Source organism: Silene latifolia, chromosome 9 (genome assembly GCF_048544455.1).
Source record: "Silene latifolia isolate original U9 population chromosome 9, ASM4854445v1, whole genome shotgun sequence".
Taxonomy (NCBI): domain Eukaryota; kingdom Viridiplantae; phylum Streptophyta; class Magnoliopsida; order Caryophyllales; family Caryophyllaceae; genus Silene; species Silene latifolia.
In genome coordinates, this window is record NC_133534.1 from 169,409,035 (window position 1) to 169,435,795 (window position 26,761).

General features: G+C 37.6%; 1 non-coding gene across 1 annotated transcript; it reads left to right on the forward strand.

Moving 5' to 3' along the window:
* Positions 1-24,085: 24,085 nt before the first annotated feature.
* LOC141603590 (small nucleolar RNA R71) lies at positions 24,086-24,194 on the forward strand. Its single transcript, XR_012525454.1, has one exon. It is a non-coding gene; the product is annotated as a small nucleolar RNA R71 (small nucleolar RNA).
* The last annotated feature ends 2,567 nt before the right edge of the window (positions 24,195-26,761 follow it).

Genomic DNA, 26,761 nt, shown 5'->3' on the forward strand with positions numbered 1-26,761 from the left:
TTCTGGGCAGACATGTCTAGGAATTCAAAATCAGGCATATACTTGGAGAGGGAATTGAGGAGAAGAGAGCGATTATGGTAGTTTGTTATTTGCTGGTCGGACTAAGGAGAACATAAATGGCAAAGTTAGTGTGTCAAGTAGTAGAGGTAGATATGAAGAACGACGGTGCTCCATGTCTTTCCTAGTAATTAACGTGATTGAGATTTCTTTATGCTATACCTTATTACTAGGTTTGTACTCTAGTTAGTAAATTACTAGTAAGACCAATAACTGGTCAGTTAGTTCGTGTAAAGAAAAGCCAAAATATAAAACGAGTCTCAACATTGTTATCTTATAAATACGTGAGACTTAATATTATAGTTTTAATAATAATAGGCGAAATGTTATGGGCGACTTGGACCCGTGCTTAAATGGCTAAAATCGTGAAACATATAAAAAAGTAGTAATTGATTTGTCAATGATATTATTAATTAATTAAAGAAAATATAAACGAATATTTTTCTATACAATCTAAAATATGGGGTGTTACAACAGCCCCCAGTTCGTCACTTAGGAATAAAAAGGACAGACGCTAGGATAGATATGAGAAAGCCTAAGACTCGGACTCGGACAAGGACTCGATCTCAGACTCGGACTCCTAATCATCACTTTCCTCCTCGAAGGTCTCCTTCGCAGCGTCCAGCGGCTTGAATGTCTGGTCTTGAGCATTTACCCACTTGAGCACTTCACTCTCATTTTTTGGGACGCCAGAAGGATAAGATCCTAGAAGGCTGTCCTGTTTTTGAGGAGTAAGACGCCCATGGGGACCATTCTTTTCCATTAAATGATTTGGGGTTGATAAAGACAACTTGCCATAATCGAGCATGTTTTAGATGATATGTTTGAGCTTCCAGCACATCTCTATGTCGTGCCCATTACCCTTATGGAATAGGCAATATTGGAAACTGTCCTAATAGTGGCCTCTCTTCTTGGGTGTAGGATCTGGAGTGGGGCCAATCGGTTAGATTAGTCCTTCAGAAACAAACACTCTAAAAGCAATGGCATAAGGCATGCCCAAGTCTGAAAATTGTCTTTTCGGGTGTGTGGCTCTTTCTGGCGAAGGCTCCACAAATTTTACTTTGGTAATGCGAAAGGCTTGCTTTTTAGGAGGGGTCGCAGATGTTGAACTTCCTTTAATGATTTCATCGATGCGAGAAATTTCTACTGATAGGTCCTCGACGCTTTTGATGTTACAACCCTTCAAACGGGATGCATAATTTGGCTGAAGGCAGTCAATGATATGTTCAACTAATGCCCCATCTCCTGACTGATAGGATGGTGTTGAGTCTACCTTTCTTCTTTTTACCAAATGAGCGGTAGAATACCCATCTTCTTGATCACCTAAATCGATGAACTTACTATAAGGCCGCCCAGTTTCTTTGTCTGAAGTAGTTAGGAGTAAGGCAGAAAACCTACCATCCTCAATTCCATCTTGTATGGCGTGCTTGAGCTCGTAGCACGCTTCAGTGATATGCCCCTTGCCTCTGTGATATCGACAATATGCGTAGCCATTCCAAAATTGGGTTATGTTTTCTGGTTCTGGATCCGGAGTGGGACCAATAGGTTGTAACTTCCCTTCAGTCATAAGCCTTCGAAGAGCTGCGGCATAAGTTGTGCCGAGATTAGAGAATATCCTTTGAGGACGCTCAACTTTGTTGTTTGACTTGAGACATCCATGAGGATTGTCTTAACTGCGAGGCGCGGCTAGGATTTTGCCAGCTTTGATCATATCTTGAATAACTTGTTTTAAAGCAAACAAGTCTCTGTGTCATGACCTCGGCCTTGGTGGTAAATGCAGTATGTAATACCATCCCAGAATCAGGTTTTCTCACCTTCCAATGGGTCCGGAGTCCGACCGAGGAGTTGTAGTAGCCCTTTTGAAGCAAGCATCTCCAGAGCGGTGTCGTATGACATTTCTAGATATGTGAATCACCTCTGATGTTTTCCCATGGTTCTAACATTGGCGTTTTTTGGGATGTTTTTATCAGTTTTGCTTTTGGTAAGCCTGGGCGGAAACAGGATTTGGTCATTGTTAATATAAAGTTTTGGGGATATTGCTTGGTATTTTGAAGGGTGTTTTGGTGAGGCAATTTTTTGTTCTTTGTTGGTGGGTTTGTGGGTGTGGGAACCATCAGACGGTTCCTCATTTTCAGCATTTGGTTGTTGGGGAATTGGGTGTTGGTCTTCTCCCTGGTGGTCAGGTTCATTTTCGGCATTACCAAACCTTTTCTACAAATTAGCTACCCGAGTGTTCAAGTCATTGATAGCCACTTGCAGCTTTGAGCATATGTTGTTGATGGAAACGTAGAGCATGAGTATATCGCTTTGTAGTCCATCTTCATTAATTGCACGAATTTTCTCAACGTCGGGAGGGATGAGATGAGAGCAATCCAAGAAAAGTTCCTGACTGTGTCCAATAGGGTTTTCTGGAGGGTTGTCTTTGTTGTTGGCAAGTAATCAGCTTTTAAGGATCTTAACCCTTTGCTGAATATCAGAAGAGGGAAAATTCCTGGTTATCATTTTGTCCTCAACTTGGGAGAGACGAGTGCTCAAGTTTTTCATGGTATCTAGGAGTCGAAAGACCATGTTGCTGATTTCGGCAGAAGTCATGGAAGACGCAGATTGATCGGCTTCTTGAGTTCCTTGTTGATAATCGATGGCACCCAAGGGATTCCTATTTGACATAACGATGGGCGTTACAACTTGTCTTGGTAGGGATCACACAAACAAAGGCAAGTACGACACATATGTACAAAAGGCAGTTATGTCGTGAGGACGCGATAGTGTGACTAGGTTATGAGTTCACTACGGATCGTGAATGACCTCTTGTGTTTGAACTCTTGGTGCATGACTTTGAACTTAGACTCGAGTGTCGACTTTGGCATAGTGATGCCTAGACAGACGACTTCTGACTCGGTTTAGATGTGTGTTGCTGGCGTGACGCCGTTGGACAAGACACGTACACAAACTTGACCTTTGACCCGTAATGTAGGGAAAAGATGGGTTTAGTACCCGAGAGGTTTTGACTCTGCTAACCCCATTGAAGATGTCTCGACAATTAGACGACACAACCTAGACCAGAAGGTAGGTACTAACTTTGGCAGAGACTCGACGTTATCTAGACGACTTGACTTGAAATCGACTGGACTCTAATCGACACGAGGCTGAATCGGAATGGTGGACTGAAATTTTCGAAATTAGAAATTTCCAAAAAAGATTCATTTGTTTGAGTTTGTCTTTCGAAAAAAGGTTGAGTTCATTTGCGGAAGACGGGTTTGAAATAACCAGGGGATTGCGACGGCTTAGAAAACAGTACGTGTTGGAGTATGTGTCCTCAACAATAGTGCGATCACATATTTAAATCTCATTTTAAGAATACAAAAGGGATGATTCAATATATTGTCAACTGATCAACATTAATCGGTAACGAATGGCTGACTAGAGTTTGCCATTACTGTCGTTTGACGGTGGTTATCAGTTGATCCCTTAAGGTCACACCTATAGGACAATTCCCTTAACTGATAAGTTAATTAATTGTATGTCGATATAGATTAATTAAATCCTTAAATTGAACAAATTTTTATCAATGAGTAAGAGTTATATATCTTATTGTAATTGGATTATATAAGATTCAATTTAGTAATTACTATTTTATATTACTAAAATTGATTAATGTTTATGAAACATTTGAGATAAGAGTGATTAGTTAGTTATAATTACAAGATGTTGTAGATTATATTAACTAGACTTAATTTGACCCATTTTATATACATATAATTGTGAATTACTACTTAAGTTGTTAAGTTTAATTAATTGATTATGTAATGATATTTAATTTGTTAAATATACATACATTATCTAATAACATGTCATGTGTCACATGTCACACATTATATGACAATTGACAAATTGTGAAAGTTAAAATGGAGGTCTATTTTAAGTATAGGGACCGGTTTTTAATGGGTTAAACAAAAACCATATTCTAAACACATAAGGATGGTTGGAGAACCATCTTGGCTATATTTTTTTAGGAGTAAATCTGAGTAATATACAACGGAAATTATATTGTCAACTGATCATCATTTATCAGTAACGATTGGCTCATTAGAGTTTGACGTTATTGTCGTTTGACGGTGGTGATCGGTTGATCCCTTAAGTACGCTTGCAACTATGAGATATGCAAAAAGGAGGAATCCCACACACTGTGAGGACAGTGGGAGCTATCCTAAGGTAACATAGCCATGTCTAGATTGGATCTAGACACGTGCTCAGAAGGTTTTATAATACATGATTATAAATAACGAAGGGAAATAGTATATAATGAGGTTAAGTAAGGTGCAAGATGTTTCTAAGCCTTGTTAACCAAGGCCTTCTCATAGGCTTAACATGATAAGTCATGCCATTTCAATTGAATTGAAATATACGATTATATACAAAATTAAATATGGATTATAGATTATCTAGTAATTGATATTGTATTAATTTTACATATGTGATAATACATTCATCGTTTGATTTTTTTTTTAAACTCTTTTATTACCTTGTTATATCCTAATAGGTTGTAAAGATAACGTTGAACCCTATTAAAGTGAACTGGGTTAACATAGTATTGGCCCCTAGTCACTTATATGAGGTACGTCTCCAAGTGACTAGAGTGTGAGTCGATTGATGGCAAGTTTAAGTGCCATAGGGTCATAAGAGATGACTAGTCAATCATATAGGCAGACTGTATGGGACACTATATCGGGAAGTGACCGCTTATAGAGTTCTGGCAATTTTTATATAGTCTGGTCCTGGCGAGAGCTACTATAGTATTCTTTTTGAGTTGATTCTTTGACTAGAGACTGTTCGCCCAAGGTGGCACAGTTTCTGATTGACTTTGATTTTTGCTCCACGACTTCCGAATATGGAGTGCAAATGGGCATATTTTGGGTCATCATGAGTTGTGGCTATTCGAAGGGAATAGTGCGATAGCAATTGTCCACCCCCTTGTCAGGGTTATCTAAATCTCAGGGCCACTCGAGGAGTAGTGAACTGGAAATGCGTGGCCACGCTCGGAAGGTATTTACGGCAGATAATTCCGGTCAAACAGTTACTCTCCAGATCGAGGAAACCACTCTAGATATGATCAAATACAAGTACGACCTGCAAGACACCTTGCATTGAGTGGGAGATGTAATAGGACAAGAGAATTGGTGACGCACACTTGTCTCGGACAAGTGGGAGATTGTTAGAGTATGTGTCCTCAACAATAGTGCGATCACATATTTAAATCTCATATTAAGAATACAAAAGGGATGATTCAATATATTGTCAACTGATCAACATTAATCGATAACGATTGGCTGACTAGGGTTTGACGTTACTGTAGTTTGACGGTGGTTATCAGTTGATCCCTTAAGGTCACACCTATAGGACAATTCCCTTAACTGATAAGTTAATTAATTGTATGTCGATACAGATTAATTAAATCCTTAAATTGAACAAATTTTTATCAATGAGTGAGAGTTATATATCTTATTGTAATTTGATTAAATAAGATTCAATTTAGTAATTATATTACTAAAATTGATTAATTTTTATGAAACATTTGAGATAAGAGTGATTAGTTAGTTATAATTACAAGATGTTGTAGATTATATTAACTAGACTTAATGTGACCCATTTTATATACATATAATTGTGAATTACTACTTAAGTTGTTAAGTTTAATTAATTGATTATATAATGATATTTAATTTGTTAAATATACGTACATTATCTAATAACATGGTCATGTGTCACATGTCACATGTCACACATTATATGACAATTGACAAATTTTGAAAGTTTAAATGGAGGTCTATTTTAAGTGTAGGGACCGGTTTTTAATGGGTAGTTTTAGGGTGTGTGTAGTTGATTATTTTATGGATTAAACATAATCATCACACCTAAACACTCCTTAACATAGCCTATTATTTAGGTAAGACAAAAAGGAAAAGCATTTTTCCCTCCCCCATGCTTCTCAAAAACCGGTCACCACCTCCCATATGAATATATGTGATGTTCTCATTTGTATTTTTATTCATCTTATCTTTATCTCTCACTCTTCCTCTCTCATAAAAATGGTTTTTATGTTCAAATTTTGTTCTAAAAAATCTAATAAAACTCAAGATTACTATTGTAGTAATAATATAAGTATTAGATTTGATATTTAAGGTAACTAGTAATATTATCTAGTTAATGATATTATTAGTGTTATGGGATAGTCTTGGGTGCAACTAAGAGGAGAGTTCCTAATATGGAACTTTGGTTTTTGGAGGATCATCCTAATGTTATTGAGCTCAAGAACAAGGTTAGGAAGGTGTCCAACCGTGTGCCCAAAATTCGGTCCACCAATTATAAGGGTAAAACCGTTTTTCTCCTTATTTCATTTATTTACATATTGCATGCACTAGATCTATTATTTTAAATTAGTGAGTAATTTAGAAACTAATAAAAGGAGTCTAAGTAGGGGTTAATGAACCTAACAATTGGTATCAGAGCTTTGTTGTTGCATGCAAATCATTTTTTGAGTTTTTTACGAGTTATTAGATGACTAAAATAAAAACCGGAAAATTTGTGTTTATATAAGATATGCACGAAATTTTTCCATGCATGTATAAATTATGGTCCTAAAATATTTTAAAGATGATTTATGGAATTTTATTGCTCACTTATATAATTTATTGGATAATAATATTTTATTGAGTAAAATGGTTATTTAATAACTAAAAATAGTTATATGTTGTTTCTGGCCACGAAATTTTAATATGATCTATCATGCATATTTTACTTATTGTGTGTAAAATTTGAGGTTAATGTGATTAATTTTGCATGATTTATAATTTTAATGGTTAAAATGGAATAAATCGAGATTATATAAGCTAAAAATAGCTAAAACAAAATTTATGTCATGAAATTTTTTCCCAAAGTTGCACAAATATTTAGAACATCAGATGTGAAAATGGAAAAATTAATCTTGTTAATTTTGTGTGTTTATTGATTTTTATGTGATAAAATCGATTAAAGGCAACTTTTTTAGTCATAAAATTAAATTCGAAATTTTTTGGTTGAATTTATGTTTTTTCAGGATCTAGAAATTATTATAGTATGTTCAAAATTTTGATTTTGAATTTTTCATATTTTTTGTGATTAATTTGGAATTAAGTTGTAAAAATTATGATTTATACTATTTATTCTTGAAATAAATTAAAAATGCTTTGTGAGCAATTTTTATTGAATTTTATGGGATCTTGATCATATTCGAGAATATACAAAATTTTGATTTCGAATTTTTTCAATTTTTTATGATTTATTGGGAATTATTTCTTAATTGTTCAGATTAATAAGATTATAATGAGCAATAATGTTAAACCAAGTTAGGTTATTGTCAAATCTTAGTGTAGACTAATATTTGAGTTCTAAGATAGTTATGGTAATTAACTTGGGCTTAAATATTATTTAAGTATTATTTTGGTGATTTTAATGAGTTAAAAGTCACGCATTTCCATAAAACCAAAGCGATATACGATATAATCTAGTAAGGCGATTTGGCACATTCTTTTTTGCATGTTGAATAAATATATAATGCTGTATATTTTATAGATGTATGTCATTTACATTTATGAAATTTTGAATCATGTAAGTTGTCTTAGTATGGCCTTAGTTTTTAATCGGTATTACCCGTAATGTAAGGGAATATCGATTCGGTTGTAATTTTATTGTGATCTCGCATCAACTTTTTGTAATTTAATAGATTTAAATTTTTATTACAAATGTATAATAAGAATAGCTATGTATTTTATTATTATTTCGTATTTCCGGAGTTTCCTAAAGACGCAGCCATTCGGAAAGGAGTTTCGATCAAGACGGTGTTTCCTTGGGAGGCGTGTCACATGAAGTTCAAGGGACTAAAGGAGTTGGTTTCCAAATATGTAATAGAGTATTATATTTTCTATTTTAAGAAAGGTCATACTAGGAAATTGCTTTTCTTTACATGTTCTATTTTATATGTATGCATGCATGCCAAATCGCCGTAACATCACATGCATATCTTTTTATATCGATTTCTCGACCTTGTCAATTATAATTATCGATAGATCACTAATTTAGTTCACTTAAAAGAGATAGATAATAAATTGACAAGACCTTCACATTTCTAAAAATTGAGACTTAGCCTTACCAAATAGTAGGAACTCATGAATCCCAATTTCATTTGGGGTACAATACGGTATTGAAATATTATACCGGTGTACTTTCTTTTAACGTTGGGTAAGTGGGGTAATAAGATGTTATTACATTTCGATATTTGGTTGATCTCAACGAAAGTATTAGAGGGACCGTTGTCCCAATAGGTTCGGGCTAAAGATGAACTTAATGTAATTTCATCGACCGAGAGTTCTAAGTGTAGAATCGGTTAATCGAGTTAACCCACCAAATTGTATTAGTAAAGTTTGTAGAGGGACCGTTGTCCCACAATAGAGATAGTATGAATTTGGGTCTTGGAATCATTTATATAATTGGGTGGAGGTCATTATATAAATGCTATAACTTGCTAAAAGTTTTCATATATTACGATGAATGTTAGTTTTTCCACTATTTCGCTGTTTAAATTTGTTCTTTATCTTTGCTCCTTGACATATACGATGTCATTTAGATTTTAACTTATGTCTCCATTAAACCACTATAGCTAAAGACAAATAGAATCTCTTTTCTAAAAGCCTCAATTGAACCGTTTAAATAAGGCTTGGACTAGCTCCATAGGAATCGTTCTATTCCATAGAACTCCATAGGAGTTGTCCTATGTCATATAAGATTAGCATCTTAAATTCCTAACATGCCTATATATGATTTCTTGTCAGGAAGTATGATAGAAGTAATGATTAGTCAAAATATGTTTTGATAATATCTTCTATCCATCCACGGTTCAAAAGTCTTATTGCTCAACCTAAACACTTGTCATCAAGCACGTAAGTTGTTAAGAACATGACAATGTTAAATTGGTAAATTAATTTGTTAGAAATTTTGATTAAACAAATACCACAATAGAGTTAACCCTTATGAAGGATTAACTAGGAATTTAAATGAAGATAAGTCTTCATCAAGTAGAAATTCTTGAAATCAGTGGGAGCAATAAGAAGTAAGTACCTATCTTAATTGTTAAGGATAGAACTAGGCTCGAAAGAGAAAGTGTTAGACACTAAAATAGAGACAAACCCCAAACAAGTAAAGATCTAGGAAGTTGGTCGTGTGACTCCAACATATTCCTTCCTGAATATCTATTACATTGACATTGCATTCTTACTAATTACCACATCATGAGTATTTGATACAAATTTGTGGATTTCATCATAATATTTGGCATTATCGTGTGCCGACTAGCAAGAATGTTGTAGTGTACTCTTTTTAATTTTGTGTTTAGAATTTTACCTCTATAATTATTATGATGTATAATAAGTCTAAATAAGAATATAATTCAAGTTTTTGTATAAAACACAAAGGGTTTCACTATTATGCAATTAAAACAAGCGTTGTGCCCTTACATACCACGATTAAGTTTATGGTGAGATCATACAAATCAAGGTAATTATATTCAAACTAGAAATAAATGTCATATATACAAGACTCAAGTTGGTGACCCCTATCATTTCTCAATTCTCGATATAAAATCGCATTTAGAAACTAGTTTTGACTAGTCTCCCAAACCACTTGATTGGGAATCTTTTGGTGTGTGCGAATCTTGTATTAAAAACAAGATAATTCATGATTTTTTCTTGAAAAGGATTATGAATATAGCAAGATATTCGCCCTATTTACACTTGAAAGTGTATGGTCAAATACAATTTCAATCAGAAAAGGTCATTACTTCTTCATCTCTTTTACCAACGAACTAGGTAAATAGTTGGTATCCACTTAATGAGGTAAGAAGACAAATTCTTTGAATAAGTTCAATGAATATTTAAAAAGTATCAAAACCTAGAGATTATAAAACCAAATTATTAGTACTTTGTTAAAATGGGGAACAATAAAGTGAAGACTTTTATCTGCACCAAAAAGAGTGTGATGTGGTATCACAAGTTCACTTTCATTACGATATGATTGAATCTTTACATTATAGTTGGAGGTAGTTTATGTTATAAAATTTGTCTGGCATTTAAATTTTCCACTAAAACAAAACATGGTTAAAGCAATCATCTACATTTCGTATGAGATATGGTTAGGCATGGTACCTAAATTATAGCTTGTTTTGATAGTAAACATGTGCTCTCTCTTCCTACATGATCACGAGAACAAAGGGTTTGTGGCTCGTGATGCTGTCTATTAAAGAAAAAGGATTATTTCTTAAAGACGGAGTGGGAGAAAATGTTCAAGAGCCACAAACTGAAGATAAGACGTAGGAAAGTGGTCTTTCTTGGTCAAAATCAGTAAATATTGATTCGAAACCTAAGTGGACAGGAGTCATGTTATTTTTAAAAGTAACAAACCTGTAACTTATTAAGATGCTTTATCTAGTTTCAACTCCGCAAAAGTCCGAACTGAACATAAACATTAAGATGTTTCCATGACTTGGTTGATTGGTGGTAAGAGGTTTACGCCAGTTGCAACGCTTCGTTAAATTCGGATTTCATAATATTATTTGACTGTTGGATTTTAAAATCATCTTGCATGAGTTTTATAAATCGCAACTATCCTAAGGTAGGATACGAACTTAAGAAGAAATCTTAAGTAGAAGTCAAGGAGTTGAATGGTATGTTTCAGTCATGTAATAAACTTTTCTCGATTTGTCGAGTAGTTTTGTTTATACATGAAGTTTAGTGGGAGTACGATGGTATTATTAGTCTTATATGTGAATGACATATTGATCACTGTGAGTGATGAAAGACTTAGGAGAAGAATAATACATATCAAAGATATCCAGTTTGATGGATATTAGCATAAAGTTAATATTCTTATGTTAATAAAAATCTTGACAAGTTCAAAAGTATTGAACATGGAGAAATTGAATCCATTTGCTTCCGCTGCTGGTTTAATTTATTATGCTAAGATGTATCTCTATTCTTATACTTCGTATACTTGGAGTATGACGAGAAATTAACATCGAATCTTTGTGAAAGTCAATATATAGCCATATAGTCTATCCATTAGTACTCAAGAGGCACTAATGATATGTCTTCTATATCTCAAATGTAGATAACATATTATTCATTGAGATTGATGGACCAATGCTCTCCTCCGTGAATGAGGGATTGAGAGACTAGGAAGAGATGCAAAGCATCTTTAATATCCGAATCTATAAGTGATATATACGAGAGGATAAGTGTTTAGAAATAATTTTTGGATTTATGTGCAATGAGTTAAACAAAAACCATATTCTAAACACATAAGGATGGTTGGAGAACCATCTTGGCTATATTTTTTTAGGAGTAAATCTGAGTAATATACAACGGAAATTATATTGTCAACTGATCATCATTTATCAGTAACGATTGGCTCACTAGAGTTTGACGTTATTGTCGTTTGACGGTGGTGATCGGTTGATCCCTTAAGTACGCTTGCAACTATGAGATATGCAAAAAGGAGGAATCTCACACACTGTGAGGACAGTGGGAGCTATCCTAAGGTAAGATAGCCATGTCTAGATTGGATCTAGACACGTGCTCAGAAGGTTTTATAATACATGATTATAAATAACAAAGGGAAATAGTATATAATGAGGTTAAGTAAGGTGCAAGATGTTTCTAAGACTTGTTAACCAAGGCCTTCTCATAGGCTTAACATGATAAGTCATGCCATTTCAATTGAATTGAAATATACGATTATATACAAAATTAAATATGGATTATAGATTATCTAGTAATTGATATTGTATTAATTTTACATATGTGATAATACATTCATCGTTTGATTTTTATTTTAAACTCTTTTATTACCTTGTTATATCCTAATAGGTTGTAAAGATAACGTTGAACCCTATTAAAGTGAACTGGGTTAACATAGTATTGGCCCCTAGTCACTTATATGAGGTACGTCTCCAAGTGACTAGAGTGTGAGTCGATTGATGGCAAGTTTAAGTGCCATAGGGTCATAAGAGATGACTAGTCAATCATATAGGCAGACTGTGTGGGACACTATATCGGGAAGTGACCGCTTATAGAGTTCTGGCAATTTTTATATAGTCTGGTCCTGGCGAGAGCTACTATAGTATTCTTTTTGAGTTGATTCTTTTACTAGAGACTGTTCGCCCAAGGTGGCACAGTTTCTGATTGACTTTGATTTTTGCTCCACGACTTCCGAATATGGAGTGCAAATGGGCATATTTTGGGTCATGATGAGCTGTGGCTATTCGAAGGGAATAGTGCGATAGCAATTGTCCACCCCCTTGTCAGGGTTATCTAAATCTCAGGGTCACTCGAGGAGTAGTGAACTGGAAATGCGTGGCCACGCTCGGAAGGTATTTACGGCAGATAATTCCGGTCAAACAGTTACTCTCCAGATCGAGGAAACCACTCTAGATATGATCAAATGCAAGTACGACCTGTAAGACACCTTGCATTGAGTGGGAGATGTAATAGGACAAGAGAATTGGTGACGCACACTTGTCTCGGACAAGTGGGAGATTGTTAGAGTATGTGTCCTCAACAATAGTGCGATCACATATTTAAATCTCATATTAAGAATACAAAAGGGATGATTCAATATATTGTCAACTGATCAACATTAATCGATAACGATTGGCTGACTAGGGTTTGACGTTACTGTAGTTTGACGGTGGTTATCAGTTGATCCCTTAAGGTCACACCTATAGGACAATTCCCTTAACTGATAAGTTAATTAATTGTATGTCGATACAGATTAATTAAATCCTTAAATTGAACAAATTTTTATCAATGAGTGAGAGTTATATATCTTATTGTAATTTGATTAAATAAGATTCAATTTAGTAATTATATTACTAATATTGATTAATTTTTATGAAACATTTGAGATAAGAGTGATTAGTTAGTTATAATTACAAGATGTTGTAGATTATATTAACTAGACTTAATGTGACCCATTTTATATACATATAATTGTGAATTACTACTTAAGTTGTTAAGTTTAATTAATTGATTATATAATGATATTTAATTTGTTAAATATACGTACATTATCTAATAACATGGTCATGTGTCACATGTCACATGTCACACATTATATGACAATTGACAAATTTTGAAAGTTAAAATGGAGGTCTATTTTAAGTGTAGGGACCGGTTTTTAATGGGTAGTTTTAGGGTGTGTGTAGTTGATTATTTTATGGATTAAACATAATCATCACACCTAAACACTCCTAAACATAGCCTATTATTTAGGTAAGACAAAAAGGAAAAGCATTTTTCCCTCCCCCATGCTTCTCAAAAACCGGTCACCACCTCCCATATGAATATATGTGATGTTCTCATTTTTATTTTTATTCATCTTATCTTTATCTCTCACTCTTCCGCTCTCGTGTTATGGGATAGTCTTAGGTGCAACTAAGAAGAGAGTTCCTAATATGGATTTTTGGTTTTTGGAGGATCATCCTAATGTCATTGAGCTCAAGAACAAGGTTAGGAAGGTGTCCTACCTTGTGCCCAAAATTCGGTCCACCAATTATAAGGGTAAAATCGTTTTTCTCCAAATTTCATTTATTTATATATTGCATGCACTAGATCTATTATTCTAAATTAGTGCGTAATTTAGAAACTAATTAGAGGAGTCTAATTAGGGGTTAATGAACCTAACAGTACGTGGTTTTCAAAGACGGGTTTCGAAATTCAGAAATACGGATTTGAAAATCGAGAATTGAATAATTTGGAATCGTCATAACAATAGCCATGAAAACGGTTAAATTTGTTTTCGAATGATTTGCTATTTCCAGTCTATAAAAGTAACAATTAAGTGGGGGTTCTGAATTTGGTTGAGTCTAATGACTAATTGATAAAATAAGAATTTCTCAACAAGATAAAAATAAGATCGGGAACTTCGGTTCACCATGGCTAAGATCAGGTCAGTAAAGTAGCAGAGGTCCTATAATACGGTCTCAGGGAGTATGAGCAAGCCTTTCGATCAATGCTCAAAATTACCTTACGGTCTTCTAATTCCCAAGAATTTCTCAAAGCTTTCGCTCAAAGGAAATTCCAATCTAATGATAATTTAAATTACTAATCTTTCAATCTAGTAAAAAGGTTTATCAAAAGACAACAAGATCGATACGGAGGAATTCATACTAACAAAACAATCCTAATTTACGCCATGGCTCACCTCGTTCCCAATCAATGAAATTAGCTATGCATAATCAAAACTAAAACAATTGCAAAATTGATAACAAGGAACAAGTTTGACATGATTGAATTGAATTTAAGACAAAAGGTAAGAACTTAATTGCTGAAATTAAATTGGTAAAATAAGAATTGAAATAACAAGAAATTAAAGAAGGAAGAATTTGCATAAAACTTACTAATTAAAATGATGAACAAAGTAATTGAATTCGGGATTCGTCGTCCCTCTTTCTTGCCTCTAGACTAGATCTAAACTGAGTTCTTGAATAATGAAAAGCATAACCTAAAAGTGTAGCTGCGTTCTACTGATAAGCGATGCCAAAAGTTAATTACAAATTGGGCTTTTAAAAGTCTAACACGAAGAATTAAACGCAGCTCGCAGACTGGTCGATCGACTGATCAGCATGGTCGATCGACTGGTCAATTCAGAACAGTAGCTTCTGCTGTACTTCAACGGTCGATCGACTGTACAGCATGGTCGATCGACTGGACTGAGCTGTGTAGTGGCTTCTTTCTTTCTTCAAATCAGCTCTTCACTCCAAGCACGCATCCCGAGGTGAGTGAGTCCGAACTCCCTTCTTCCAAGCTTCCCAAAAGCTGCCTCCGGAGGACGATTTAGGCTTGATTTAGCTTACTTCCATACATTCCTGCAATGAATCATAGAAAATGCAAAGTAAACCGTTGCTGGAGAAATAGTAGCCTTAAGCTAGCAATTATGCATGGAAATAGGTGCCAAAATTGCAAATAAAGTGTATAGAATATGCACGTATCAAATCTCCCCAAACCAAACCTTGCTTGTCCCCAAGCAAGCACTATGACCCATATAAAAACCTAATGGAAAGGATTATATCTCAGAGCTAGCTACAAGTCAATGCCAAACCGTTTAATGCACATAGTCAACTACCGCAAAGCTCAAATCAAGTGAACAAACTTATGCATATCATGGAATTAAATTGGGCGTTCGACCTTGCAAGACTCATAAATTCGGACTCTCCCGGGTCACTCTTCCCTCAGCAAAGCAAATGGTAAGAACATATGTAAAAGAGAGGGAAGAAAATACAGACTCTCACCTAGACTGCGACCGACAAAACATGTATGCTTGACTAGTATGAATAATGATTCTAGCTACCGTACACACGCATAACCACCGTCAAGGACTATTACATGCCGAACTATTGCAAGATTTGGATATGTGAGGCTAAGTGGGAAAGAAAGGGCAAAATAAGTATGGAAATGTGAAGGTAAGAGCCAAGCTAGTACCTAACAAACCATCAGAAACCGTATCCCGTTCCTCCAACTCGAAAAATAAACCATGCCTTCAAAAGACTAAGCAACACAATATCCCAAAACAAACACCTCTAATTCATGAAATAAGCACATGAGGTGTGTTCTCAATTCAACCAAATTATTACTTTTTCAAATTTCTTATTATTCCCTTTTTTTTTCTTTCTTTCTTTTTATTCTCTCTTTTTTTTTCAACTTCTGAGCTGTGGTCGATCGACCAGTGATGGCAGTCGATCGACCACCCTGTGCATTCAGTGCTCTCTGCCCAGGTGAACATCCTCTTTTTTTTTTCAATGTTCTGATTTTCTCCTTTGTTTTTCTTCAGGCTGACACTCCTGCAATTCCTCTACTTCTCATAGATACTCACTTCAACATTACAAAAACGAACCAAAGCTGCTTATGATTCGACAAATTCCTCTACCACTTCCTAGCTTGGCACAATGGTAGGCTAAGTATGGGATGTAGTTAAGGGCAACTAGCAGATATGGCTTATAGTGGAGTTAATGGGGTAAAATGAGAAAGGGGAAGATGCAATAGTTCTCAAAACATGCAATACCGACCACAAACCAATGCGTATAGGCAATAAGCAATCAAAACTCATACACGTGCAAAAACATGAAATGAAGGGAGTACTACTCTCAATCCTAAATTAACCGGTCATGAATGTCACCAGTTAAAGGCTCTATATCTCAGAAAGTACAAGTAGTTTGCCAAAAGTAATGAGTCACGTCTAATTACCCGAAATGAATTCCATAACAAAATTTGAGAAATCACTTTTAATTCTCGCTAAGCAGCTGTGAAAAGGAAAGGAATGGCATATTTGACTAATAGTGCAACATCATCATTAATGAACTCCAATCCGACTCAACTATATGCAAAAGTAAACGTGATATTTTTGATTTTTTATGAATTTTTTTCGATTTTTTTCTTTGTTTTTTTTTTTTTTTTTAAATAACACAAATGCAAGCTAAAATGCAGTAAACGTGTGACTGAAATGCAATAGAAACAAATGCAGATGCAAAAGACATATGCAAATACCCTCCCCAAACCAAAATACACAATGCCCTCATTGTGCTCAAAGAAAGAAATCACCAAAGAAAATAGGGAAGAATAAAAGCATAATAAAATAAAAAGGAAACTAATAAAGGAGGTTCGGAAACTCACAAAAGACGACCTCCCCAAACCAGCCAAAAACAGGGGAGGTCACAAGCATCTAATCGCCACCATCGTACTCTTCACCACTAGACTCTCCGGACCCCGAGTCGCTCTCCTCTTCCGCAGCAGCAGCGGCAGTAGTAGTATTAGGAGGAGGTCTCCTGGCAGGCCGAGGGTAACCGCCCACCGGAGGGACAAAGATGGACGGGTGAGTCCAGGCACCCTGTGGAAGCATCCCTCCCCGGGCGTACTCCCTCGTAAACTGGGTACAGGGCCAAGGCCGTGTCAAGTCGGTGCTGGTCAAAGCTCCTGCACAACTCAGTTAACACACATGACATCCCCCTTTGGTCCATGACCGGAGGGATAACAGTAGGTGGAGGGGGACGGAAAGTGACCGGGAAGCCGATGGGAGCAGGAGTGGAGGAAGAGGGTGCCTGTGAAGAGGAGGCACGAGCTCTCCTCGAAGTGCTAGCAGTAGCAGTACCCGCCCCAATAGGGAGCCTGTAACTAGGCAAGGGCGGGCGAGCTGCCCCCGAAACAGTAGTGAGGGGCAGGATAGGAGGGTAGCCAAGGACAGGGATGGGGTCGCAGATGAAAGAATCAATCTTCCACCGACTCCTACTATCGATCCACTTCACGGGCTGCGCGTAGGCAAGATCCATGAAGCGTAGGTTAGGGTCCAGAGGGGCCTCCTCTCGAGGGAAGAGTAGAACAAGACGGTTGGCGATACGCGTCACCAACCCGCCACAAGCAATAGTGGCCAAAGTGCCCTCACTTACAGTCTGAAAGTGAGCGGTAGTCAAATAAGCTATATTATAAATACGGGCTGTCCGACTTTCAATGTTCAGATAGCCCGCTAAAATCGACAATTCAATAGTATTCACATTATTCGACTCCTTACGGCCGAAAATGGTGTTACCCATTAGCCATAGAAAATAACGAAGAGGGGGTAGGTGGACGGAAGTGCTCGTCTTCTTAGGCCCGTAAAAGTCACTAATACATGACCACATGACTCGGTGAACATCAGAAGTTTCCGAGGTTCTACCCTCGAAATAAAGACCCAAAAATCCAACAAAATCGGCTAATGTCAGGGAGTAGTTGACATTGAATAGCCGAAAAGAGATGCAAGCACTAGTCTTATTTTCCTCAAAAGAGGCCGAGTCAAAAGCATAAGACGAAAAGAACTCGAGGGTCAGAATGTAATACGTGAACTCAGCCATGTCCACAAGACCCATCATTCCTGTCCCATTTAGCAGGGACACAACAGACTCATAACATCCCAATTTCTCTAAAGTAGGTTTGTGAAGAAACCGGGTGGCTGTTACTTTCATTTTCGCGACAAAAAGAGCGAACTTTGCGCGCTGAGTAGAGTTTGAAAAAATAACCTGCGGATAGTCAGGTAGACTATCCGTAGTAGCCTCAATCATCAGTGGCGGACCTCGCGGCTGCTTTGCAGCGCCCTGGCTCGACTGCCCTTCGTACATTTGTTGCTTTCCTTTTGTCATCTTTGTTACCTGCAAACAACAAATTAGCAACAAGCTTCCCATAACAATGTCAATTTATGAAAACCCGAAACAAAATCAGAAATTGAAAAACAAATTAGGGTTTCGAAATTTTGGGGAAAATGGCATTAAACATCTCCTAGTTGCTAATTAGTTTCGAAAATCAAGGGGGAAAGGGTAGAACAAGCAATTAAAGCATAAACTTGACAAGAAATCAATCCCCAAAATCGATTTTACCAAATCAATTTTTCCGTCTCAAAGGCACAATGCTCGAAAATTTGGCATGAAACTTCAATACAAATCGAAAATAAAGGATGGAAATGAGATTAGAGCATACCTTTGACGAGAACTTGAAGATTTAAGCAAGAAAATTCGAGAATAAGACGGGATTTGCAGGGAAATCGCGAGAAAAGGGAAGAGAATAGGGTTTGCCTTTGATTTTCTGATTTTAGGAAAATGAATGAATGAATGAGATAAGGAAGAAAACTCCCCTTATTAGAATGCATTCTGAACCCGCGCTGTGGTTTATCGACCACCTGACACGGTCGATCGACCAGTCTTCGTTTAAGACAGCTTCTGGACTTTTCCCTTCAGTCGATCGACTATATTGCCCAGTCGATCGACCAAGCTCCGTACACAGTAACCTCTGACCTGTTCCTTTTCAGTCGATCGACTGAGTAACTTAGTCGATCGACTGCCAACGCTGGCAATTAAACTTAATATCGTCAGAAATTCATTTTGCCATCATAATTTCCCATCTTTCTCTCACAAACATCCAGTAAACCACCTACGCACTTTGAATAAAATAAATTCCTGCAAAAATTATCAAAGGCGCACATATTTTCCAAACCAAGAAATTGCAAATTAAAAGAAAATAAATAAAACAAAAAACTCAAAATGCAAATAAATGAAATAACAAAATAAAAGTCCTAATTACAATTAATTACAACCCGGGTTGCCTCCCGGTTAGCGCTGGTTTAAGAGGTCCCGCACGACCTTTTTACCTCACTTTGCATCATCCAATAACGGGTCAAAGTACAATACCTCGACTTTCCCAAAAAATTCATCTGATCCGTGATAATGCTTCACATATTGGCCGTTAACTTTGAACTTTTCTCCAACAGAGGTCTCCAATTCAACTGATCCGAACTTTGTAACTGCTGTGACCGTATAGGGGCCGGTCCACCTGGATTTCAGCTTACCAGGAAATAAACGGATACGAGCGTTAAAAATAAGTACCTTATCGCCAATATGGAACTCGCGCTCTATGATTCTCTTGTCGTGCCAGCGCTTTGTTTTCTCTTTGTAGATCCTTGCATTGTCATAGGCCAGCAGCCTAAATTCCTCCAACTCATTCAGCTGTGTCATGCGTTTCTCACGAGAGAGGTTAGGATCCAAATTCAAATCACAAATAGCCCACCAAGACTTACGCTCTAACTCAACAGGCAAATGACATGTCTTACCATAGATCAATCGGTATGGTGACATCCCGATTGGCGTTTTAAACGCGGTCCTATAAGCCCATAAGACATCATCTAACTTAAGACTCCAATCTTTCCGTGATTTAGAAACAACTTTAGCTAAAACTTCTTTCAGTTCCCTGTTAGAAATCTCAACCTGACCACTAGTTTGGGGATGATACCCCAAACCTCTACGATGTTGGACACCGAATTTAGTCAATAAAGCACTAAGTTGTTTCTCTTTAAAATGCATTCCCCCAACGCTAATAACAACCCGAGGGACACCAAAACGAGTGAAAATAATCTTTTTAAACAGTTTAATCACGGCTTTTGCATCGCAATGGGGAGTAGCAATAGCTTCCACCCATTTGGACACATAATCTACAGCTACGAGGATATATTTATTACCTTGACTGCTCGGAAAAGGTCCTTGATAATCAATACCCCAGACATCGAAAATCTCAACCTCAAGAATGCCTACCTATGGCATCTCATGTCTCTTGGAAATATTCCCCGATCTTTGACAAGCATCGCACTCAGCAACAAAATTGCGACTATCTGCATGCAAAGTTGGCCAATAGAAACCATATTGGAGTACCTTTGCCACAGTCCGGGACGGACCATGGTGACCACCATAGGCAGAAGAGTGGCAAGCTTCTAGGGTATCCTTCACCTCCCATTGAGGCACACATCTCCGGATGAGACCATCTGCGCATTCCTTGAAAACATAAGGATCATCCCAAAAGTATTGTCTAGCATCATAAGCGAACCGCTTCTTCTGCTGCCATGAAAGCTCGGGTGGTATCCTACCTGTCACAGCAAAGTTAGCAAAATCAGCAAACCACGGAGGTGGATAAGACCCCGAAGTAGTAATAGCTAACAGACTCTCATCAGGAAAAGAATCATTAATAGGTAACGAATCCTCCCTTTCTGTCAGCTGCAGGCGAGATAAATGGTCAGCCACCACATTCTCTGCCCCTTTCTTATCTTTGATCTCCAAATCAAACTCCTGCAAAAGGAGTATCCACCTCAAAAGCCTTGGCTTCGCATCCTTCTTGAGAAAGAGAGTCTTCAGCGCTGCATGGTCAGTATAAACAGTAACCTTAGAACCTAACAAATAAGACCGAAACTTGTCTAAGGCAAAAACTACAGCTAGAAACTCTTTCTCAGTGGTATAATAGTTGACTTGAGCCTCATCCAGAGTTCGGCTCGCATAGTATATGACATTCAAAGCTTTGTTCTTTCGTTGTCCTAAAACTGCACCAATTGCATAATCGCTGGCATCACACATGATCTCAAATGGGAGATCCCAATCAAAGTGAATGATTGGTGCGAAAACTAGAGCCTCCTTCAACCTTGTTAAAAGCTAAAAGGCACTCATCAGAAACTCAAAGACAAAGATCCTTAAAGAGCAATTGTGTAAGTGGTTTAGCAATTTTTGAAAAATCCTTAATGAAACGCCGATAAAAACCAGCGTGACCAAGGAAACTCCTCACTCCTTTAACATTCACGGGAGGAGGCAATTCTCAATCACCTACACTTTTGGTTTGTCAACATGTATACCTTTATCAGAAATCAGATGCCCTAACACAACTCCCTCATTAACTATAAACTGACACTTTTCCCAGTTTAAAACAAGATTAACATCAATACAACACTGCATGACTTTATCAAGGTTAGCTAAGCAACGATCAAAGTCACTACCATAAACTGAGAAATCATCCATAAATACCTCCATAATGTTCTCTATATAATCAGAAAAAATCCCCATCATGCACCTCTGGAAGGTAGCTGGGGTGTTACACAATCCGAAAGGCATTCTACGATATGCAAAAACACCCTGTGGACAGGTAAAAGTGGTCTTACTCTGATCATCCAGATGAATAGGGATCTGAAATAACCCTGAATATCCGTCTAGAAAACAGAAAAATTTGTTAGAAGCAAGTCTTTCAGTCATTTGGTCAACAAAAGGGAGAGGGAAATGGTCTTTCTTGGTGGTGGCATTAAACTGTCTATAATCAATGCACATCCGCCACCCTGTCACTACTCGAGTTGGTATTAATTCATTTTTCTCATTTTTTACCACGGTAGTCCCTCCTTTCTTCGGGACTACCTGAACTGGGCTAACCCACTTGTAGTTGCCAACTGTATAAATAATACCTACATCGAGTAGTTTTATAACCTCAGCCATGACAACTTCCTACATCTTCGGGTTCAACTTGCGTTGACCCTGTCTGTAAGGCTTGTGGCCTTCTTCCAGCTCTATCCTGTGCATACAAACATCAGGGCTGATGCCCTTAATGTCATCCAAAGAGTAACCTATAGCCTTCCTGTTTTTCTTAAGCACACACATCAAAGCAGACAGCTGGTCATCATTAAGCTTAGCACTAACAATAGCTGGGTACTACTCCGTATCATCTAGAATAACATACTTAAGATTAGGAGGAAGTGGCTTACGCTCTGGCACCTTTACCTCTACAGCATAGACAGAATCAGCTTCAATGGAATAGCAGGTGTTTACCAAATTCTCGTTGGCCAGGCTCAAGAGCATCTCATCTTCTTCCTTTGTGAGCTTGCAGCTTTCCATTGAGGCTACCAAAGCACCTGGCTCCTCAGCATTCTCCACTATATTACCTGCACACTCATCTAAACGGGTTAGATCAGCTAAGGGATCCTTTGCTAAGGATTCCCTCCAATTACAAGTAACAGCCCTGTCAACAATATCAATGGAATAACACGTATCATCATCAGCAGGTTCAGTCGCCTTGCGAGCAAGACTGAACTCAATGGTGTCATCCCCTACCTCTAAGGTTATGATTCCGCGTTTGACATCTATTACAGCCCCAGCTGTATGTAAAAATGGTCTACCTAAAATAATAGGTATCTGACTGTCCTCTGCAATGTCCAAAACAACGAAATTGACAGGAATAAAAAACTTACCCACTCAAACGGGTACATCCTCTAGAACTCCTATATGTCTCTGAGTCGATCTATTTGCCATCTGAACGGTAATATCGGTCACCTTAAGTCTACCAATATTTAACCTTTCGCAAACAGAGTACGGCATGACACTGACACTGCCCCCTAAATCACAAAGGGCCTTTCCAATTTCGTGGTTACCTATAGTGCAAGGAATAGAGAAACTACCTGGGTCCTTCAATTTAGGTGGTATATTAATTTGTGAAAGAGCATTGCATTCTTCCACAAAAGCAACATTACCATCATCACGAAAATTTCTCTTACGATTTGAAATGTCCTTCATAAATTTAGCGTAAGAGGGTACCTGGGTAATTAGATCAGTGAAAGGAATCGTCACCTCGAGATTTTGGACCATCTCTAAAAACTTACAAACTTGCGCTCCAGCTTAGTGTTCTTTAGACGCTCCGGATACGGGACTGCAACACTGGCCGTAGGATCAGTAACCTTCGGCTTCCGTAAGTTTAAAACCTCCGTCAAATCGTCAATAAGTGTAGAATCATGGAAATTAGTTGACGGAATTGCGTCCTGCACTGGAGATCCGGTCGATCGACTGATAGGGGTGGTCAATCGACCAACCTGGCTGGGCGTGAATAGTTCCTGATCAGAATTAATTTCGTCAGGAGCTTCAGTCGATCGACTGATAGTGGTGGTCGATCGACTGCCTGTGCTGGGTGTGAATAGTTTCTGATCAGAAACTTTTTTATCTGACACCCCAGTCGATCGACTGCTGTTGTTGGTCGATCGACCAGAGGTACTGGCAATTGAGCTCGTTTTTGCACCAGAAATTAAACTAGCCTCTTCATCATTTTCCGAGTCTCCTCTTGGCTTGTCAGGACCTTTATAAGAGAGGCCACTTCTGAGATTAATGGCATTAATCGTTTCAATTGGCCCTTTACATTTGCTCGAAGAATTGGCGACTTGCTTAGCCTCTATGTTCTCCAACTGCTTCACAAAATTCTTTGATGACTCAATTCCGGCTGCTTCTATATTCGCCACTTGAACCAAAAGAGTTTGGACCATTTCTCTCAATTTCACGGTCTCATCTGAATTATGGACAGGAATTTCAACTCTTTCCTTGGAAGCTTCAGAGGCTTCGAGCTTCTCGAGACGGGCAGTAATAGAAGTAATGAGTGTCACAACGGTACTCATTTCATCACTTTGCTTCCGTGAATTTCCACGTGAACTCCCAAACTCAGCTCTATGGACCGACATCTCCTCAATAGTGTTCCAACCTCTATTCTGACAGGTATTGTTTTGGAACCTACCATTCGCAGCTGCGTCCAGGATGACCTTGTAATCATCATATAAAGCATTGTAGAATAAGTTGCAAAGATACCACTGCTGGAAACCATGGTGAGGGACAGCTCGGACCAAACTTTTGAAACGTCCCCATGCCTCACAAAAACCCTCATCAGCTCCTTGCTGGAAATTTGTAATTTTACTTCTCAAGGCATCAGTCTTTGAAAGCGGGAAGTACTTCTTGTAGAAGGCTAATGCTAGAGATGTCCAATCTGTGACTCCAGCTGCTACCCTATCAAGGTAGCGGTACCAATCTCGCGCCGAATCCTTCAAGGAGTATAAGAACATCACCTCCTTTACTTCATCCTGAGTCACCCCAGCTGGTATAGGCATGGAACAGCAGTAGTCTGTGAAAATTTTCATATGCTTCAAGGGGTCCTCATCTGGCAGACCAGTAAACTGATTTCGCTCCACTAAATCGATATAAGAGGAACGAAATTCGAAGTTACCGGTAGTGGGGGTAGGTAACACGTGCCCCTTTGGAAGGTGGTGCTCCTTTGGCTGAAGATTATCCTATATTGTAGCCATATTCGCAGAACTGAGAGTACTCAAGCCTTCCTCTCAAAAACCTGTCTTCTAACTGTGCAAAAGCAAAACTAGAAGCAAAGGTAAGCAACGGCCTCAAGGAACCAAAGTTCCTTGAGACAAGAAAAATAAACTAAAAATAAAGCAAACAGAATTACACCGTCTCCCCGGCAACGGCGCCAAAATTTGATACCGTCGTTTTGTATCAAAATTAAATTTATAATTCCAAACTAAAACTATAGCTAGTGATAGTAAGGGTCGAACCACAGAGAGACAAGATTAATTTTGTTTGCTATTTCCAGTCTATAAAAGTAACAATTAAGTGGGGGTTCTGAATTTGGTTGATTCTAATGACTAATTGCTAAAATAAGAATTTCTCAACAAGATAAAAAGAAGATCGGGAACTTCTGTTCACCATGGCTAAGATCAGGTCAGTAAAGTAGTAGAGGTCCTATAATACAGTCTCAGGGAGTATGAGCAAGCCTTTCGATCAATGCTCAAAATTACCTTACGGTCTTCTAATTCCCAAGAATTTCTCAAAGCTTTCGCTCAAAGGAAATTCCAATCTAATGATTATTTAAATTACTAATCTTTCAATCTAGTAAAAAGGTTTATCAAAAGACAACAAGATCGATACGGAGGAATTCATACTAACAAAACAATCCTAATTTACGCCATGGCTCATCTCGTTCCCAATCAATGAAATTAGCTATGCATAATCAAAACTAAAACATTTGCAAAATTGATAACAAGGAACAAGTTTGACATGATTGAATTGAATTTAAGACAAAAGGTAAGAACTTAATTGCTGAAATTAAATTGGTAAAACAAGAATTGAAATAACAAGAAATCAAAGAAGGAAGAATTTGCATAAAACTTACTAATTAAAATGATGAACAAAGTAATTGAATTCGGGATTCGTCGTCCCTCTTTCTTGCCTCTAGACTAGATCTAAACTGAGTTCTTGAATAATGAAAAGCATAACCTAAAAGTGTAGCTGCGTTCTACTGATAAGCGATGCCAAAAGTTAATTACAAATTGGGCTTTTAAAAGTCTAACACGAAGAATTAAACGCAGCTCGCAGACTGGTCGATCGACTGATCAGCATGGTCGATCGACTGGTCAATTCAGAACAGTAGCTTCTGCTGTACTTCAACGGTCGATCGACTGTACAGCATGGTCGATCGACTGGACTGAGCTGTGTAGTGGCTTCTTTCTTTCTTCAAATCAGCTCTTCACTCCAAGCACGCATCCCGAGGTGAGTGAGTCCGAACTCCCTTCTTCCAAGCTTCCCAAAAGCTGCCTCCAGAGGACGATTTAGGCTTGATATAGCTTACTATAGCTTACTTCCATACATTCCTACAATGAATCATAGAAAATGCAAAGTAAACCGTTTCGGGAGAAATAGTAGCCTTATGCTAGCAATTATGCATGGAAATACGTGCCAAAATTGCAAATAAAGTGTATAGAATATGCACGTATCACTCATGTCGTCTTTCCTATTTATAGGAAAGACAATTATTAAACCTAGAATACGAAATTATACTAAAAAGCCCGAGCCCATTAGCGAGTTACTCGATCGAACAGTTTAGAACTGCTTGATCGAACACATTCAAGGCAAAACCTCTCGATCGAGTAACTCTAAATATGCACATCTCGATCGAACATAAAATTCCATTCGATCGAGGACTTCTTCTCTTAAAACCACTCGATCGATCAAAAAATCATTCGATCGAGGACATCCCACTGCACCAGCTTGTTTTCTTCACTTGGTTTGCTTCCGAGACAAGTTCACGCATCCTAAGACGGTAGTATTTCTGCTCCAAATCCTCTCATCCTCTAAATGCAAGCAAAGCGGACGATAAAGGCTTGATTCCGCTACTTTCAGGTCCATTCCTGCAAATAAAGCAAAACAAACCAAAGTAGAATATTCGGGGCATTTCGTAGCATAGAACCACGAGAATCGCATAGAAATACGTGCATAAGAGACTTAAAAAGATTATATAAAATGCACGTATCAAAGCTCCCCAAACCGAACCTTTACTCGTCCTCGAGTAAACTAAATGCAAACTAATGGAACGGAAAAGAAAGCTCAGAGCTAGCTACAAATGCCCACTTAAACCAATTTAATGCAGCAACTAATACTTATAGCAAAAATGTCAAATGCAAACGAGTTATAGGATGTTTATAATAAAGT